Here is an 18,477-nt window from a genome sequence, read left to right on the forward strand (position 1 = left end):
CATTAAATATGGGCAAATTCCAGCACGTCCCATGTTTTGCACATACCTTGAATTTGGTGGTGCAGAATTTTTTTAAAAACGACAGGGGCGTGCAAGAGATGCTGTCGGTGGCCAGAAGAATTGCGGGACACTTTCGGCGTACAGGCACCACGTACAGAAGACTGGAGCACCACCAAAAACTACTGAACCTGCCCTGCCATCATCTGAAGCAAGAAGTGGTAACGAGGTGGAATTCAACCCTCTATATGCTTCAGAGGTTGGAGGAGCAGCAAAAGGCCATTCAAGCCTATACAATTGAGCACGATATAGGAGGTGGAATGCACCTGTCTCAAGTGCAGTGGAGAATGATTTCAACGTTGTGCAAGGTTCTGATGCCCTTTGAACTTGCCACACGTGAAGTCAGTTCAGACACTGCCAGCCTGAGTCAGGTCATTCCCCTCATCAGGCTTTTGCAGAAGAAGCTGGAGACATTGAAGGAGGAGCTAACACGGAGCGATTCCGCTAGGCATGTGGGACTTGTGGATGGAGCCCTTAATTCGCTTAACAAGGATTCACGGGTGGTCAATCTGTTGAAATCAGAGCACTACATTTTGGCCACCGTGCTCGATCCTAGATTTAAAACCTACCTTGGATCTCTCTTTCCGGCAGACACAAGTCTGCTGGGGTTGAAAGACCTGCTGGTGAGAAAATTGTCAAGTCAAGCGGAACGCGACCTGTCAACATCTCCTCCTTCACATTCTCCCGCAACTGGGGGTGCGAGGAAAAGGCTCAGAATTCCGAGCCCACCCGCTGGCGGTGATGCAGGGCAGTCTGGAGCGACTGCTGATGCTGACATCTGGTCCGGACTGAAGGACCTGACAACGATTGCGGACATGTCGTCTACTGTCACTGCATATGATTCTCTCAACATTGAAAGAATGGTGGAGGATTATATGAGTGACCGCATCCAAGTAGGCACGTCACACAGTCCGTACTTATACTGGCAGGAAAAAGAGGAAATTTGGAGGCCCTTGCACAAACTGGCTTTATTCTACCTAAGTTGCCCTCCCACAAGTGTGTACTCCGAAAGAGTGTTTAGTGCCGCCGCTCACCTTGTCAGCAATCGGCGTACGAGGTTACATCCAGAAAATGTGGAGAAGATGATGTTCATTAAAATGAATTATAATCAATTCCTCCGCGGAGACATTGACCAGCAGCAATTGCCTCCACAAAGTACACAGGGAGCTGAGATGGTGGATTCCAGTGGGGACGAATTGATAATCTGTGAGGAGGGGGATGTACACGGTGATATATCGGAGGATGATGATGAGGTGGACATCTTGCCTCTGTAGAGCCAGTTTGTGCAAGGAGAGATTAATTGCTTCTTTTTTGGCGGGGGTCCAAACCAACCCGTCATATCAGTCACAGTCGTGTGGCAGACCCTGTCACTGAAATGATGGGTTGGTTAAAGTGTGCATGTCCTGTTTATACAACATAAGGGTGGGTGGGAGGGCCCAAGGACAATTCCATCTTGCACCTCTTTTTTCTTTTATTTTTCTTTGCGTCATGTGCTGTTTGGGGAGGGTTTTTTGGAAGGGCCATCCTGCGTGACACTGCAGTGCCACTCCTAGATGGGCCCGGTGTTTGTGTCGGCCACTAGGGTCGCTTATCTTACTCACACAGTCAGCTACCTCATTGCGCCTCTTTTTTTCTTTGCGTCATGTGCTGTTTGGGGAGGGTTTTTTGGAAGGGACATCCTGCGTGACACTGCAGTGCCACTCCTAGATGGGCCCGGTGTTTGTGTCGGCCACTAGGGTCGCTTATCTTACTCACACAGTCAGCCACCTCATTGCGCCTCTTTTTTTCTTTGCGTCATGTGCTGTTTGGGGAGGGTTTTTTGGAAGGGCCATCCTGCGTGACACTGCAGTGCCACTCCTAGATGGGCCCTGTGTTTGTGTCGGCCACTAGGGTCGCTTATCTTACTCACACAGTCAGCTACCTCATTGCGCCTCTTTTTTTCTTTGCGTCATGTGCTGTTTGGGGAGGGTTTTTTGGAAGGGACATCCTGCGTGACACTGCAGTGCCACTCCTAGATGGGCCCGGTGTTTGTGTCGGCCACTAGGGTCGCTTATCTTACTCACACAGTCAGCTACCTCATTGCGCCTCTTTTTTTCTTTGCGTCATGTGCTGTTTGGGGAGGGTTTTTTGGAAGGGACATCCTGCGTGACACTGCAGTGCCACTCCTAGATGGGCCCGGTGTTTGTGTCGGCCACTAGGGTCGCTTATCTTACTCACACAGTCAGCTACCTCATTGCGCCTCTTTTTTTCTTTGCGTCATGTGCTGTTTGGGGAGGGTTTTTTGGAAGGGCCATCCTGCGTGACACTGCAGTGCCACTCCTAGATGGGCCCGGTGTTTGTGTCGGCCACTAGGGTCGCTTATCTTACTCACACAGTCAGCTACCTCATTGCGCCTCTTTTTTTCTTTGCGTCATGTGCTGTTTGGGGAGGGTTTTTTGGAAGGGACATCCTGCGTGACACTGCAGTGCCACTCCTAGATGGGCCCGGTGTTTGTGTCGGCCACTAGGGTCGCTTATCTTACTCACACAGCGACCTCGGTGCAAATTTTAGGACTAAAAATAATATTGTGAGGTGTGAGGTATTCAGAATAGACTGAAAATGAGTGTAAATTATGGTTTTTGAGGTTAATAATACTTTGGGATCAAAATGACCCCCAAATTCTATGATTTAAGCTGTTTTTTAGGGTTTTTTGAAAAAAAACACCCGAATCCAAAACACACCCGAATCCGACAAAAAAAATTCGGTGAGGTTTTGCCAAAACGCGGTCGAACCCAAAACACGGCCGCGGAACCGAACCCAAAACCAAAACACAAAACCCGAAAAATTTCCGGCGCTCATCTCTAGTTGTTTCCCAATAAGCCCTATGGTACACATCCACTCACACTGACAAGCACACACACTGTACTGAGGCGCACACACACACTCACACTGAAACACACACACACTGACACACTGAGAAACACACACACACACACACTGACACACTGAGGCACACACACTCTCATACTGACACACACACACACACACACACACACATTGACACACGCACTCATACTGAGGCACACACACACTGACACTCATAGTGAGGCACACACACACTTGTACTGAGAAACACTCATACTGAGACACACACACACACACACACACACACACACACCCACACACTGACACTCATAGTGAGGGGCACACACTCGTACTGAGACACACTTCTCCAGCTCAGACTACAGGAGCCAGTGTCAGATAGAATGGGCAGAGCAGCAGACAGACCGCCGGGAACCTGGCAAAGTCGGGGCGTGGCCTAATCACGGACCTGTGACCACGCCCCCTTTATAAAAAAACAAACACAAAACCCACCATCAAGCACCAGGCTCCGGAACCAGCCAGGCAGGGGGTATACAGGACCAGCCGAGGGGGAGACTACCTCGCCGCTCCCACTGTATAACTTCTCCAGAGGTGGTGAATCCGGACAGTCAACGGTGGATCCTGGGACACTAGGTAGTGTACAGTGGCCTGGAATGGCCAAAAAGCTTCAGCCGCTGTCAGTAAGTTCAGCAGCGCTGAAGGACCGCTTGCAGCGCTGCTACTAATGTGTCCATGCCGCCGGGTGCCCTGCTGCTGCAGTGCTGCTATTATAGCAGTCACATGGGGGCTACAAGGCAGGGGGCTAATAGACAAAATTATCAGGGCCCCTGACAGCCTCAGTGTGCCGCCCCCTCAGGTCTGTGGCGCTCATAGGCAGCTGCCTAAAGCTGCCTAATGGAAGCGCCGGCCCTGCGCCCACTTCCCGAAGGTCAACGCTGTGCAGTGCTGTCCTGTGTCACCCCTCCCCTCCCTTAATACGTATTGTACCTTGTGACTGTCTGTTACTGCCAGCGCCGGTGTCCAGCACCACAGCACTACACTAGTGATCAATCAGACTCAGGCAACAGGGGATGCTGGGAGCTGTAGTTTATGTTGAGTCTGATTACAAGTGAGGTGCGGTGCGCTGCCGCCTGACACTGGCACCGGTACTAACAGACAGTCACCAAGTCTGACGGTACTACTGGATTCTACTCCCTGGCTGTGGATGGCACTGCCAGGTGGCGCCCTCTCCTTGCCTGGCGCCCCTGGCAAGTGCCATCCTTGCCAATGGGTAGATACGCCCCTGCTTGTATACACTAATAACAGTGAGGACCAAAAATGATGCTTTCACAGATACTAGAACTGTTAGAGTAGCAGACACTTGATGCTGAGCAGAATCTCTTTATACTGTAGAAGTAATGAAGCTGTTTAACTGTAATAACTGTGATACTGGGGCTGGGGTGTGCGTTACTCTGCATGTAGGCATGGTCAGAAGTGTGCATGTGATCCTGCTTGCTGCAATCCAATATCAGACCAACTCCAGGCTGTCTATACAATACAGAGCTATGGCAGTAATTCATAGCCTCCGCTGGGCTGTGTTTTTTGCTGCCCTGCGATCAGACAGTCGCCGCCTACAGGGAGAGGGTGAACTCATTGTGCAAGTTTGGATGTGTAGCAGAGAGGCACAAACTGATTTTATGCAGTCTCTGCTCAGCCCAGGATTTACTCAGCCGCTGTGATTGCTTCTTGCTGATCGGGGCCGGAGCTGACGTCAGACACCCTCCCTTCAGACACTTTGATATGCCTGCATTTGTCCAGACACTCCCTGGAAACGGTCAGTTGCCACCCACAAATGGCCTCTTCCTGTCAATCTCCTTGCAAACGCCCGTGCGATCGGATTTATCGCTGACCGGCGATCCCCGTTGCTGCGGTCCGTCATGCCTGGCATTGCGGTGCATACGCAGTTCAGATCTGATCGCACGCTGTGCGAAAAAGCACAGCAGCGATCAGCTCTGAATTAGCCCTTTAGATAGTGAACTTCTCAGCTCTCTCTCTCTCTCTCTCTCTCTCTCTCTCTCTCTCTCTCTCTCTCTTAGTGGTATCACAGTGGGATACATGTAGGTTCTCAGCTGCTAGAGTGCCACACATTGCGTAGCCCTGATCAATTGCCCCACTGTTCTGTGCACCAGTTTCTTTCCTGTCTGACTATTCTCCTACTACTTGCCAGCCTATTACACTAGAAGTCTGGACAGAGAGCCAAGATCCGCGTACGAAGTGAAGCAAGCCAAATCTTCTCTTGAAATCCACCAGTGAGCTAGACGGTTTACATATGATCCCGACAGCAGCATCCCACCAGCCACAATGCTGGCAGCGGGACGAGACGAGCGCCCACCTTGCAGCAGGCTTGGTGGCTCGCTGCGCTTGCCACAGGATCTATTCCCACTCTGTGGGTGTCGTGGACACCCATGTGTCAGAATAGCCATGTTGCGCCTGTATTTCAGCTGTCGGCATTGTCGGCTGCTGCTATTCCGGTGTAGATACCTTGACCGCTGGGATCCTGACTGCTGGCAAATTAAATGCATCCCAGCTAGACTGTGGTTTTCTGCTCCAGATAATCCCAGTTCTAGATGAAAGTACAGAATTCAATCATCTGTAGGGCTTTAGGACAGCCATGATAGTCATCAGGTCTATTAAAGAGAGGTATTGGTTGAATTAATATACAGTAAATAGAGTTATCTTATTTATTAGCAAAACACACCCATAAATAGAAACAAATAACTCCGCATAATATTCATATAAAGTACTCCACCCACAATGCAATTAATGTCCGAGAAAAAAATAAGTTTAATAGATAATTACAAAGATGGGAATTAATAAAGGCGCTGTAATTTAACAGGTCCTCATCAGGCTCCGAAAAAAATCCCTGATAATAAGTAGACTGTTTTCGGGAAGCCGGCAGCGAAAACACATATGTCCGTGAACAATTAGCCACAATAATGTTGCAGCAGCAAAAATACTTTTTTTTCATCACTGGTATACAATTACAGCTTGAGAGAAAAAATTCTCGCAAAAATACATAGTGTCTATGAAAAGCTGCGGACCTATGTATTTTCACGGCAATTATTGGGGAAAACACACAGATGTAGCCAAGATCAGCTTGCTTCAATGCGGCATGCTGCAACACAGCTTGAAGCTATCTTTTGAATGTTTCCCTGGCTCTTAATAATAATAATAATAATAATAATAATAAAAAAATGTTTTCCTGTTGCAAAAAATATATATATATAAAAATGACGCAGAATATATTATTAGCTGGGTTGTGTTACGAGGTGCCTGCCTGTTATGTACCACCTACCTGTCTGTTTGTAATACAACATAATTCTTATTACTACATATTTGCCAGTCCCAGGAATTTTGTTTGTTATTATATATGCCATAGTGGTAACTGCATTTACGTTCTTCATAGTGCATCAATGACATGCTTTACCTAGCTTTTCCACACTACATATTTTTCATGCTCAGGTATTTTCTTTATTATTATATATACTATAGTGTTAACTGCTTCTCTGTTCTTAATGTGGCACGCCACTAATCGCCAAATATTTAATCAATGAAATCAAGCCATCAATGACATGCTTTACCTGGCTTCTTCTACATTACATGTTTGCCAGGCCCAGGTATTTTGTTTTCTTATCATTTTATAACTGTTTCTCTGCACACCCCTATTCAACTCATCAATCAATCAATCAATCAATCAATCAATCAATCAATCAATCAAATAATCCATCAATGACATGCTTAACCCAGCTTCCACTAAATAATATTAAAATACTTTAATACTCTACCTCCATTTACCTGTACTGGCCTTGGGCCTCTGATCTATTTTTTGTTTAATGAAAAGCAGGTACTGTAATGAGTGTGGATGAGAGACTTAGATGTCGCGCAGAGCAACTGTAATACTGTATACTGTAACATGGAGATGGGTCAGACAGCAACAACGGCGAGTCTAAATATGCCAGAATTCTGTGGTCTCTGGATCCTTATATAACAAACTGAACAAATCTACATGATAAGACTAGTTACTGTATACCCTTAAACTACTTTTTAATTACTGTTTTTGTTGAGATCAGTAACAAATGGTTTGTGAATTAATTCTCTGAAAGTACAACTTGAACATTGTGAATTGTATGGTGTCCAGAACTGTGCTGGTCTTCATTCTATGTAACCTATTTATGACCAGAAAAGACCCATTTTTGCCCCTGGAAACTATTAATTTGGATGGCTTACTTTTCGTATAGGTTAGTGTAGAACTTGTCTTTGAAACCAGTAAGGAAACTTCTATGAACATTAACAAACTAAGCAAATTTCATGTCACAGGGTTGTCCTGATTTAACATTTCAAAAGAAAATGAGAGCCCTACATTTTGGTAATAGGATGGCAGAATTTTGATAATGTCTGTTACATTGGCTCCTTGCCGTTTGGCAGTATTCTGAGTCCTTTCCTTAATTTGGATACAATTTAAAGCAACAAACTGCGAGGAAGTTATTTTCTGTTCCCCAGAAGTCTCAATTCCAGACAAAAAACTAACTTTTAGTATTCAGAATACTAAAAAACAACTTGTCGAAAAGAAGTCTAGGGGGAGATATACTATGCAGTGAAAAGAGTGGAGAAATGAGCCAGTGGAGAAGTTGCCCATGGCAACCAATCATCAGCGAAGTAACATGTCTAATTCGTATACTATAATATTATACAAAGCAGCTGATTGGTTGCCCCAGTTAAACTTCTCCACTGGCTCATTTCTCCACTGTTATCACTGCTTAGTACAGAGGTTCCCAAACTGTGTGCCATGGTTCCCTGGGGTGCCTTGGAACACTTGCAGGGGTGCCCTGGTTTGGTGGTCCAGGACCAATTCAAATGATTCATGGTCAATATAATAGGCAAAACCAGTGCTGGTGGCTGCCAGTCATAAAATATGTGGCCAAACAGAAGCAAATCTTGTCCAGGGGCGGATTGGTGATAGGGTTTACAGGGAAGATTCCCGGTGGGCCGACGCACCCATGGGGCCTGTTTTGTTTGAGGATATGTGGACCTTTTTATAGACACAATGAATAAGATGCAAAATCATTTGCATATATGAAAATTACTTTGCCACCTAGCCTGTGATTGCAGATGATCTAGTGTATGCTCTGTCTACCTGCTTGGCTGACATATAAGATTGAGTGAATAGTGATTGGGATACGGTTGGTGTAATAAGCAAGAAAAAATATCTTTCTAAAGAATGATATAGTTTCCTAAATTCTGAAGGTGTATCATATAATGTGCTCATAATATTTAATGTTATTTCTTTTTAACTTCCCCCTTGATACTGGACATGCCCACTATCTGGAAAGTATTGGGGGGAGGGTGCTGCTGCCATGGCCCATGGCTAGACCTTACACCTCTGGTGCTGCCCATGTGGGGCCACTAGTACAAATTTTTACAGGGCCGCTTTTTGTTCCAAATCCGCCCCTGATCTTGTCCCTCACCACACAACTGACTCTAAGGATGACATATAAACGCGATCTACTTAATGTAATATTTCTTTCTAAATTTCTCAATAAGAAATTTTTGGCCTAGGGGTGCCATGAAAAAAATTCTGATATTCTAGGGCGCCGTGATTCAAAAAAGTTTGGAAACCACTGGCTTAGTACATCTCCCCCTAAGTCAACTATGACATAATGCAAATTATTCCTGGCTATATGCTTGGCAGGGGCCCTGACCTGTCAGGGAGATATACCCATACAACTTTAACCATACCCTTACAGATTGAGTGGTAATGCCTCCTCGGGCAAGCTTCAGATTCACAACGGGCAGAGAAAGATGTCTCCATGATTAGCCACAACACCATTAGAACTGAAGCTCAGACGATCTCTTGATGGCACTGTACCCTCCTAGAATCACTGGTAGGAGCACTGCTAGCCAATGTAAAACAAGAGTATATACGCAGGCAATGGTTTTGTGCTATAGTTACTATGAGGAGCACTGCAGAACAGTTTTATATTGAGAGGGGGAGAGAACACAATTATATTTAACATAATAATAAAAATAATAATAATATTTTTTTTATTAACATAAACAAATTAAATAAGAAAAAATAAATGAATTTGAAAAACAGTAAATGTTGGATGTCTGCAGCATTTCAGAAGACAGTAGGGGGTCACCAAATGCATTAGATGAAGAAACGTTGTCTCGGAAGATCTATTTCTTCAGTTAAATGTAGACAGCTGGTACAGATCAATATTGCAGCCTATCAACTGTGTATGGGGAAAAAACTGTAATAGACTCAAACTGCATACCAACACACTCTGCAGAAATTGTGTTTAGAGGGAAACTGCTGATTTGTACCTGGCTTTCTTGCTTTGAATTGACAATGTGATTAAGCTTAGCTTACACATGGCTCTGGAACCACAGCACATACCTGTAGAAGTAAAGAACCGGGCCGGGATGTATGACAAGGCTTATTTTCATAAAAGACACCCCATCACCAAAGTCAGAGCATAGGTGGGATTCTGGCATGAGATGGTGAATATATTTTTGGTTCTATATACAGTTTTCATTGCTGTCAATCATCGTGAACCTTCTCTTCCAGCTCTTTATCCATTACTTTCATTCTATAGCAGGAAGATCAGAATATATTACAGCACTGTGGTTTCTTGTCTGTAGTGTGCAGAATACAGACCTTTTGCAATTCAGTGATTCCTGCTTTTCCTCTATTACGTTTTGTCCATTACACAGCATTATAGTATACGTTTACAGTGAATTGAAACCGCACCCGGTCTTTGCTTCATTATATCTATCTATCTATCTATCTATCTATCTATCTATCTATCTATCTATCTATCTATCTATCTATCTATCTATCTATCTTTTTATGTATGTGTGGGATAAATTGAACTGAACTGATCTTGATGTGGTTTTCATGGTCCTTGAGATCCTTCAAGTAACGTAGACTATGAATCATCTCGCTAAATTGGCTAATTAGAAAACAATGTAAAAAGAAAATGGTGCGAGGACATATTGTGGCCAAAAAGCAGAATGCTATCAGGCTACATATTAGAGACTGAGCGGTTATGCAGTAACACAGCCTATGAATCATCTTATTATCATGTTAATTGGCTACACACACCACACATATACACACACATATCACACATATTCATACACCACACACATATACACGCACTATACACACACATCTACATATCTATCTATCTATGGGGGTCATTTCGAGTTGATCGCACGCTGCCGATTTTCTCAGCGCAGCGATCAGGTAAAAAAACGCATAACAGCGTATGCGTATGCACCACAATACGCACACGTGTCGTATGGGTACAAACAGCATAGTTGCTATACAATGCTTCTAGCGACGATTCCATTCGCACAGTCGATCGCAAGGAGATTGACAGGAAGAAGGCGTTTATGGGTGTCAACTGACCATTTTCTGGGAGTGTTTGGGAAAATGCAGGCGTGTCCAAGCATTTGCAGGGCGGGTGTCTGACATCAATTCCGGGACCAGACAGGCTGAAGTGATCGCAAGGGCTGAGTAAGTTCAGACCTACTCAGAAACTGCAAAAAACTTTTTCGTACCGCTCGGCTGCACGCGCGTTCGCACACTTGCAAAGCGAAAATACACTCTCCAGTGGGTGGCGACTATGAGTTTGCACAGCTGCTAAAAGTAGCTAGCGAGCGATCAACTCGGAATGAGGGCCAATCTATCTATCTGTCTGTCTGTCTATCTATCTCTATCTATCATGTTAACTGGCTACACACACACACACACACACACACACACACACACCACACATGTACACACACAATACATACACACACGCATCACACATATACATACACACACACACACACACACACATCACACATCCATCTATATCTATAGTCTATATCTATCTATCTATATACATTTTCGTTCATTTGTATGTATGTATGTATTTATGTATGTATGTATGTATGTTCGCGATAAACTTGAGAACTACTGAATCAATTTAGTTGGGCTTTCACTGAAATGCGCAGTGGGACTCCCAGAGGCGATACCTGGAAGTCCAGAGACAGAGACACATCACAAAGGACAGTGCTGATCGCAAGAGCTGTCCTTCGCAATACTACTTCACTCCTCTCTCCTATTATCTCTCTTTCCTGCCAAGAACAAGCTACTTCCCTATACAATGCATCCCGTACCTCTGCTCTTGACTCTGTCGCCCCACCAACCACTATTCACCTTCGCAGATCGACACCTCATCCAAGGCACACCAAATGCACCAGATATCTGCAAAAATGCTCACGTACCGATGAGCGACAGTGGAGGAAATCACGCTCTAAGGCCAACTTTCTCCACTACAAATTTATGCTGTCATACTACTTTGCTGCCTTTTCCCTCTCTAAACAATCTTACTTCAAAAAACTCATCTCCTCCCAATCCTCAAACATCGGCGCCTCTTTGCCACTGTCAACTCGCTCCTGTGCCCACCCCTGCCTCAACTCCCCTCTTCACTTTCTGCCCTTGACTTTGCCACCTACTTCACATCCAAAATTGACTCTATTCGTCAGGACATATCCTACCAGAACCTGAGCAACCCCTCTCCTCCATTTCCCGAGCCCCCCTCTCCTTCCCTCCTACCAACTCTGACATCTTTCTTCCCTGTATCTGGGGAGGAAGTCATGGTCCTCATCCGGTCCTGACCCCTCTCCACCTCCCCACTTGACCCTATTCCCTCCCGCCTTCTCCGCTTCCTCTATTCTTCTGCCTGTTCCCATCTTGCCCATCTACTCAATCTCTCACTCTCATCAGACTCTGTCCCTTCTGCATTCAAGCATGCACTTGTCTCCCCTATTCTAAAAAATCCTACCCATGATCCAACCAATCTCTCCAACTACCGACCCATCTATCTCCCCCCTTTTGCCTCAAAACTCCTTGAGCGTATTGTCTACAACCACCTCACTTTCTTTCTTCCCACTCACTGCTTGAACCTTTCCAATCTGATTTCCATCCTCTGCACTCCACTGAAACTGCCCTCACAAAAGTCTGCAATGACCTCTTTGCTGCTAAATCCAGGGGCCACTACTCTCTGCTTATTCTCCTTGACCTCTCTGCTGCTTTTGACACTGTAGACAACTCTCTCCTCGTGCAAATCATTTACTCCCTTGGTTTGCGTGATACTGCTCTTTCCTGTCTGTTCTCATACCTTTCTGACCATTCCTTCTCTGTCTCCTCTCATGACTCCACCTCCGCCCACTTCCTCTACCAGTAAGTGTCCCCCAAGGTTCTGATTTTGGGCCTCTCCTTTTCTCTCTCTACGCATCCTCATTAGGTGAGCTCATTAGCTCTTTTGACTTACAATATCATCTCTACGCTAATGATACTCAAATCTACCTTTCCTCCCCTGACCTCTCCCCTGCTCTCCTCACTCGTATCTCCAACTGTCGCTCTGCTATCTCCTAATGGATGTCCCAGCGCTTTCTTATACTTAACATGTCTTAAGACTGAGCTGATCATCTTTCTTCCCTCCCGCATAACCTCACCTCCCACAATTTCATTATCCATTGATGGCACAACTATCTCCTCTAGCCCACAAGTGCGATGTCTTGGAGTGATCATTGACTCCTCCCTCTACTTCAAACCACACATTCAGTACCTCTCACAAACCTGCCATTTCCATCTCAAAAACATCTCCAGGATCAGACCCTTTCTCACCCAGGATGCTACTAAGACCCTCACCCACTCACTGGTCATCTCCAGATTAGACTACTGCAATCTCCTCCTATCTGGCCTCCCTCAAAAAATGCCTCTCTCCACTCCAATCTATCCTCAATGCTGCTGCCCATCTGATCTTCCTCACCAAACGTACTACATCCACATCCCCTCTCTTGCAGGACCTTCACTGGCTATCCTTCCCACTCACAATCCAATTCAAGCTTCTCAGACTCACCTACAAAGCCCTCAGCCACTCTTCTCCCTCTTACATCTCTCTTTTTACATTCCCACCCATCCTCTTCGCTCTGCTAATGCACGCCATCTCTCCTGCCAACTGATTGCCTCCTCCCACTCCTACCTACAGGATTTTGCACGTGCTGCTCCCTATCTCTGGAATTCTCTACCTCTCCCCATCTGACTCTTTACCTCTTTACAAAACTGCAAACGGGGCTCTCAAGACCCACTTCTTCACCAAACCCAGCCAACTCTCCTCCTAACCCTCTTGTCTGTGCTCACTGTCTACCTCTTCTGTGTCACCCCGGTCTGTTAGCCCTTCACCTTTTAGATTGTAAGCTCGCAAGAGCAGGGACTTCTTTCTTCATGTGCCTTTCCTTTTCTTACTTACACTATCTTATACTCCATACTTCCTTTGATGGCACCTAAACCCTGGTTTTCTATACCTGTCCTATATTGTCTTGAACTGTAAGTGCTGTTTTCTTGTTTGCTCATTTGATTATGTACTGTGTAATGGGCGCTGCGGATCCCTTGTGGAGCCATATAAATAAAGGATAATAATAATAATAATAATAATAATAATAATGATGTGTACCTGGCTGATCCAGCGGGCGATGGGATTCTGCATTGGCAAGTGCATACGCACTTGCCGATGCAGGTGTGGCAACGTCAAAAGCCGCTGCAGGAGAATGTGAAAAGTGGGCCTACGTACTCCCCAATATGCCCCATTTGTCAATCTGATATTCATGGAAATTACAAATTGGGCTGATATCAGTGTTGTGTGTACCTGGCTTTAGATATTTATTGTCGATGTGACTGTGAGTGCCACCTCTTCACATAGAGTATTTACTGATATTTCCACATCAAGGCACCAGGGCAAGTAGTATTAGATTTGTGCTAAATCTGACTGTAGTAACTGTGGGTAGTTATAGGAATAAAGTATGGAGAGTACCTGCGTGAAAAAGTATAGAAAGGCTACTGCAGTGCTATCCATTCCTGGGGTATCCCAAATAAGTGATACAAACAGAAAGGTATAACCAGACAGTGCGCTGTGGCTACAGTGAATAAGGATAAAATAAATCAATCAATTCTTCCCTTAAAAAAATCTCGTACTCCCTAGGTAGCTTCTTTAATCTCTTAACATATGTATAATGATACATCACAGATGGAGACACAAGCATGACTGAATATAGTGCAAAAATGTAAGAAAATGTATTGTTTATAAAAGGGAAAAAAATTGAATTTCGATAAACATGTAATATTACTATATATAAGGCAAGTTGGAGGTTTATAAGCAGGGCTGGTGCTAGGGTGTTCTACTCCCTCCTGCAAACAGTAAATTTGCGCCCTCCCACACTTTACAAAGTGATAGCACGCGCCTAAGATGCGTGTCAGCAAAAGGCATGAGAGAAAGACAGAGAGGAGCGAGAGATAGGGTGTCAGGGAGAAAGGGAAAGAGAGAGAAGGCATTAGGGAGCGAGAGCGTGCCAGTGAGAAAGGGGGTGGAGCAAAGAGAGGGAGGGGAGTGAGATCTCAGGGAGAGAGAGGGGAGCAAGAGAGTAAGAAAATGTTAGGGAGAGAAAGAGGGAGAGACAGGGAGAGAGAGAACAAGCGAGAGAGGGTGTCATGTGTCAAAGTCGGAAAAATATCATGCTGCATGTTGCCATATATTCACCACATGCACTTGCCCGCTGCACGTGCACATTCTCTCCCGTTCGTGCGCATATTCGCAGTTGCGTAATGAAGCTTCTACGGCCGTGCGCATTGACGCGTGGTATGTGCATTTACGGTAGAGTTTGTGTGCGTCTAGCGGGCGACTCAAATGTTACATAGTAAATCCAAATAGTATGTTTTATAGGTAATGTTCCCCTTAATAATAACTGTAAGTTTGTTTATTGTAACTGGTCGCTGGACAGGGGAATTCCTCTTTGCATGATACGAAGGGTCAGACAGGGTTTGAGCAGTGGTGTTTGGTACCTAACTAAAGAACATTTTATTAGAAACAATCCAGTGCTGGTTAGGTAAAGATTAATCGCTCCTGCGTATAGTTATGTCTGTTAGTAGTTTCTGGACATTTACTATATTTGCGGTTCATTGTCCATGTGGTGGAAATCCTGAGATTCCCTCCCACCTGAGCAGTCTGGAATAGTCACAGCCCACCTGTTCAAACAAACCTATGACCTTTTGTTGTAATATGAAGACAGATTCCTGTGTCCAATGAACAATGAGTGTAGGGCCCTTTGTAGTGTACTGTATGCAGTGTATATAGGGAACAGCCAGACTGGACCAGCTCAGTCTACTCCCCACAACGGTTTTCATCATTGACTAACCAGGAGCTGGTAACCAGGGCTGCGCAGCGAATCATTCCCCAGTGTGTAAGTACTCTCTGTAACCAACTTATTCTCTGTTTGTATTTGCCATACTATCTCCCTCTCTCTCTGTTATTGTATAAGATTGTGACGCTATTGTATATTTATGTGTAGTTATTCTGCTTAGATATTGATGTTAGTTTGTAGTGTATGAATTGTTAACTGTTTTCCCCTTTTTACATAGCTAGATATTGTTAGTAAAGGTTTTGGAACCTTAGCAAGGTATTGGGTGTTTATTACATTGCTGAGAGTATTCAGAGCGTCTCAATCGCTCAAGAGGCTTTCATACAATAGAGGTTAATTAGCATTGCATTGTGCTCACATTACAAAACCAAGGTTTACAGTATAGGCTCAGCCTTTCATTGAGTTGCATACTAGGTTTACTGAGTGTCATCCCGTGAGCGTCTGTGCCGCTCGTGTTCCCCTCGTGGTCACGAGCGTCCGCTACGCTGGTAGCGTAGCATTACGGTAGTCGGCCGCCTATAGCGTGCTCGACACCAAGCGTTAAGCTGTGAGCGAGCGTGCCGCATGTGCGTCTCGACCACGGCTAAGCGTCTGTTACGCTAAGTGCGTACCCTTATGGTACCCCATACGCCAATTGCGTACTGAGTCTCTTACCCATATATAGTGAATGTTATAAGATAAATATTTAGCTTTATCACATGGATAGAAAAATTGAGACAGAGTCAGACCGAGGGTGAGAGAGACAGTGTCAGAGAGAGAAACAGTGTCAGGGAGAGGGAGAGATACAGTGTCATGGAGAGAGAGAGAGAGAGACAGGGTCAGAGAGAGCGATAGGAAGGCAGTGTCAGGGAGAGACAGATGCAGTGTCAAGGAGAGAGGGAGAGAAAGACAATGTCTAGGAGAGAGAAAGAGCTGGGGTGGGGGAGATAGGGAGACTGTGTCAGGGAGAGAGAGAAAGACAGTATCACGGAGAGAGAGGGAGTGGGAAGGAAGAGTGAGGGAGGGAGACAGCATTGTCATTGAGCGAGAAAGAGAGAGAAAGTAGCAAGACAGTGTCAGGGAGAGAGGGATGGAGGGGGAAGCGAGCACTACCTGACTCCTGCAGAGGTCTCTGATGAGGGCAGGCACTATCCGGCATTAGGACCAGGTTTATACTAATGGCGGCAGTCATTTTTAGCTGGGGTGAAGGGGAGCTACAGGCCTTAGCAATACACCAACAGTACCAGGGCAATACACATACAGTAAATGGACAATACACAAATTTACTCTGGGCCCACTACTGGATCTCCTAGTGATGTTAGTCCCATACGAGAAGGCATAAAGGAGTTTCTATTTCATCTACTTTGTGTCCCAGGAAGTTATGAGACCGATTGTTATTAAGAAAAGGGTATGTTGTCATAATGTCGACACCACAATGTCGATAATTATTATATCAACATAGTTGAAATGTTGACATTGGTCATGTCAGCAACTGCAGACTTTGGACTTGCTCACAGTCTCATCATGTGAAATGTCCAAGTGTGAAATGTTGACATTCTACATCAACTGGCAGTTGAAAGTAAAGCTGGGTACACACTAGGTGATTTTTATTAATGATATGGACGACAGTGACCTTTCTGAACGATATCGTCCAGTGTGAACGCACTATTTTATAAATGATGAGCGCTCCTGCAGGTCATTGATGTGGTCTTCAGTAGTCTGTACATACATGCAGGTCAGTTTTGACTATATCGTCTGAAACTGCATGTTCGGGGCTGTGGCAGGATAACGTCACTGAACGATATAGTTAGCAATATCGTTCAGTGTGTATGCACTATCTCGTTTGCTCGGTAGGTCAAGGGCAAACACTGACGATATTGCTCGTGGAACATATCGTATAGTGTGTAGCCAGCTTTAGGGTTAGGCGATGTGAAGGAAGGGTTAGGCTAGGGCTGCGAGAGGGGAGGTTAGGATTAGCCACTAGGGGGATGGTTAGGAAAAGTGGTGAGCAATGCTGCCTAGAGTGCCGCCAGACCCAGAAGACACAGATGCAGCTGCCGTACATGCCGTACTGGGTAAATCACCACTAGACCACAGTGGACGTTTTGTCAACATTCTAATCATGTCAAAATGTCATCATTGTTGACATGATTAATGTTAAACATTATGGTCATGTATATATGATTAATGAAGCCAAATTATACAACACCCCAGAAAATAAACTCATACAAGGGAGTTGCCAGGGAGAGGGGACTGTACTGTTTACAATCTGAGGGTTGTTTGTGTAGCTCTTGAGGAACACGAGTGATATTTTTGAGGAGTGAGGCACTTGGTGCTTCAGGCATAGGGACATCCATTGCTGTAGCACAATTTCTGTCCGACGGCATGTAACTGCTGATACATTGGTGCCATTGTCACAAATCGGGTCATGTCGCAGAGTCTGGAGTACAGGAGGTTCCAGCGACTTTCGCAGGGGTCCAGCTTGTTTGTGGCAGGTCCTTTGGGGGTGCGGGGGGTCCAACTTGCATTGCGGAAGGTCTGGCATGGGTCTGGCAGGTGTGCGTGGTCATTCGCGAGGGGGACCGGCTTCCGTTGCGGGGGGTCTGGCAGGTTTGGCTTGCTTTGCGAAGTGTCCGAGACTATGGAGAGCAGTAGCTGGTGAGGAAATGGCTACGAAGCCACTCCTATGCTGACAGTCATTGGCCAGTAACACTGGTGATGTCATGACATCACGGTAGCCCCGAAATATTCCAGTTTTTGGAATATTTAGATTTTTTAAATTTCGGATATGGGAGACCTGGCCTGTAATACAAACATGTTTTAAAAGACAAATGAATTAGTCAGTGTTTGTTGTTCACTGTTTTTGCTTCTGTTGTATTGCAGAATAAGTCGTTATCTGACAAGTATTTATAATATTAACGCTGTTTAGAATAAGCTATGCTTTCCCGGGATTTGTTAAGGTTGGAAATCAACATCTAAAGTCTTGTTTGTTTGTTTTCAGTTCAGTCCAAGCTTTTTTGACAAAACATCCTTTTTTTCTAAATCGCTGCCGACTGTCCCAATAATTTTCTTTAGGCATTTAGGGGCATATTTATTAAAATTATTTTTATAAACAAAATGTGAAAATGGGAGTTTTCACATCCTTTTCATATTATTTTAGTATCACTCAAACGTATTAAAGGTCTTTTGGAGCAGTTTTTGTTAAACTACTTATAATGAGAAATGCGATATGGCTTAGTTTACTAATAAAATTTTTTGTTAAAAAACACTGCAGTGTGCCATGTGATA

The sequence above is a fragment of the Pseudophryne corroboree genome, chromosome 7, assembly GCF_028390025.1.
Source record: "Pseudophryne corroboree isolate aPseCor3 chromosome 7, aPseCor3.hap2, whole genome shotgun sequence".
NCBI lineage: Eukaryota > Metazoa > Chordata > Amphibia > Anura > Myobatrachidae > Pseudophryne > Pseudophryne corroboree.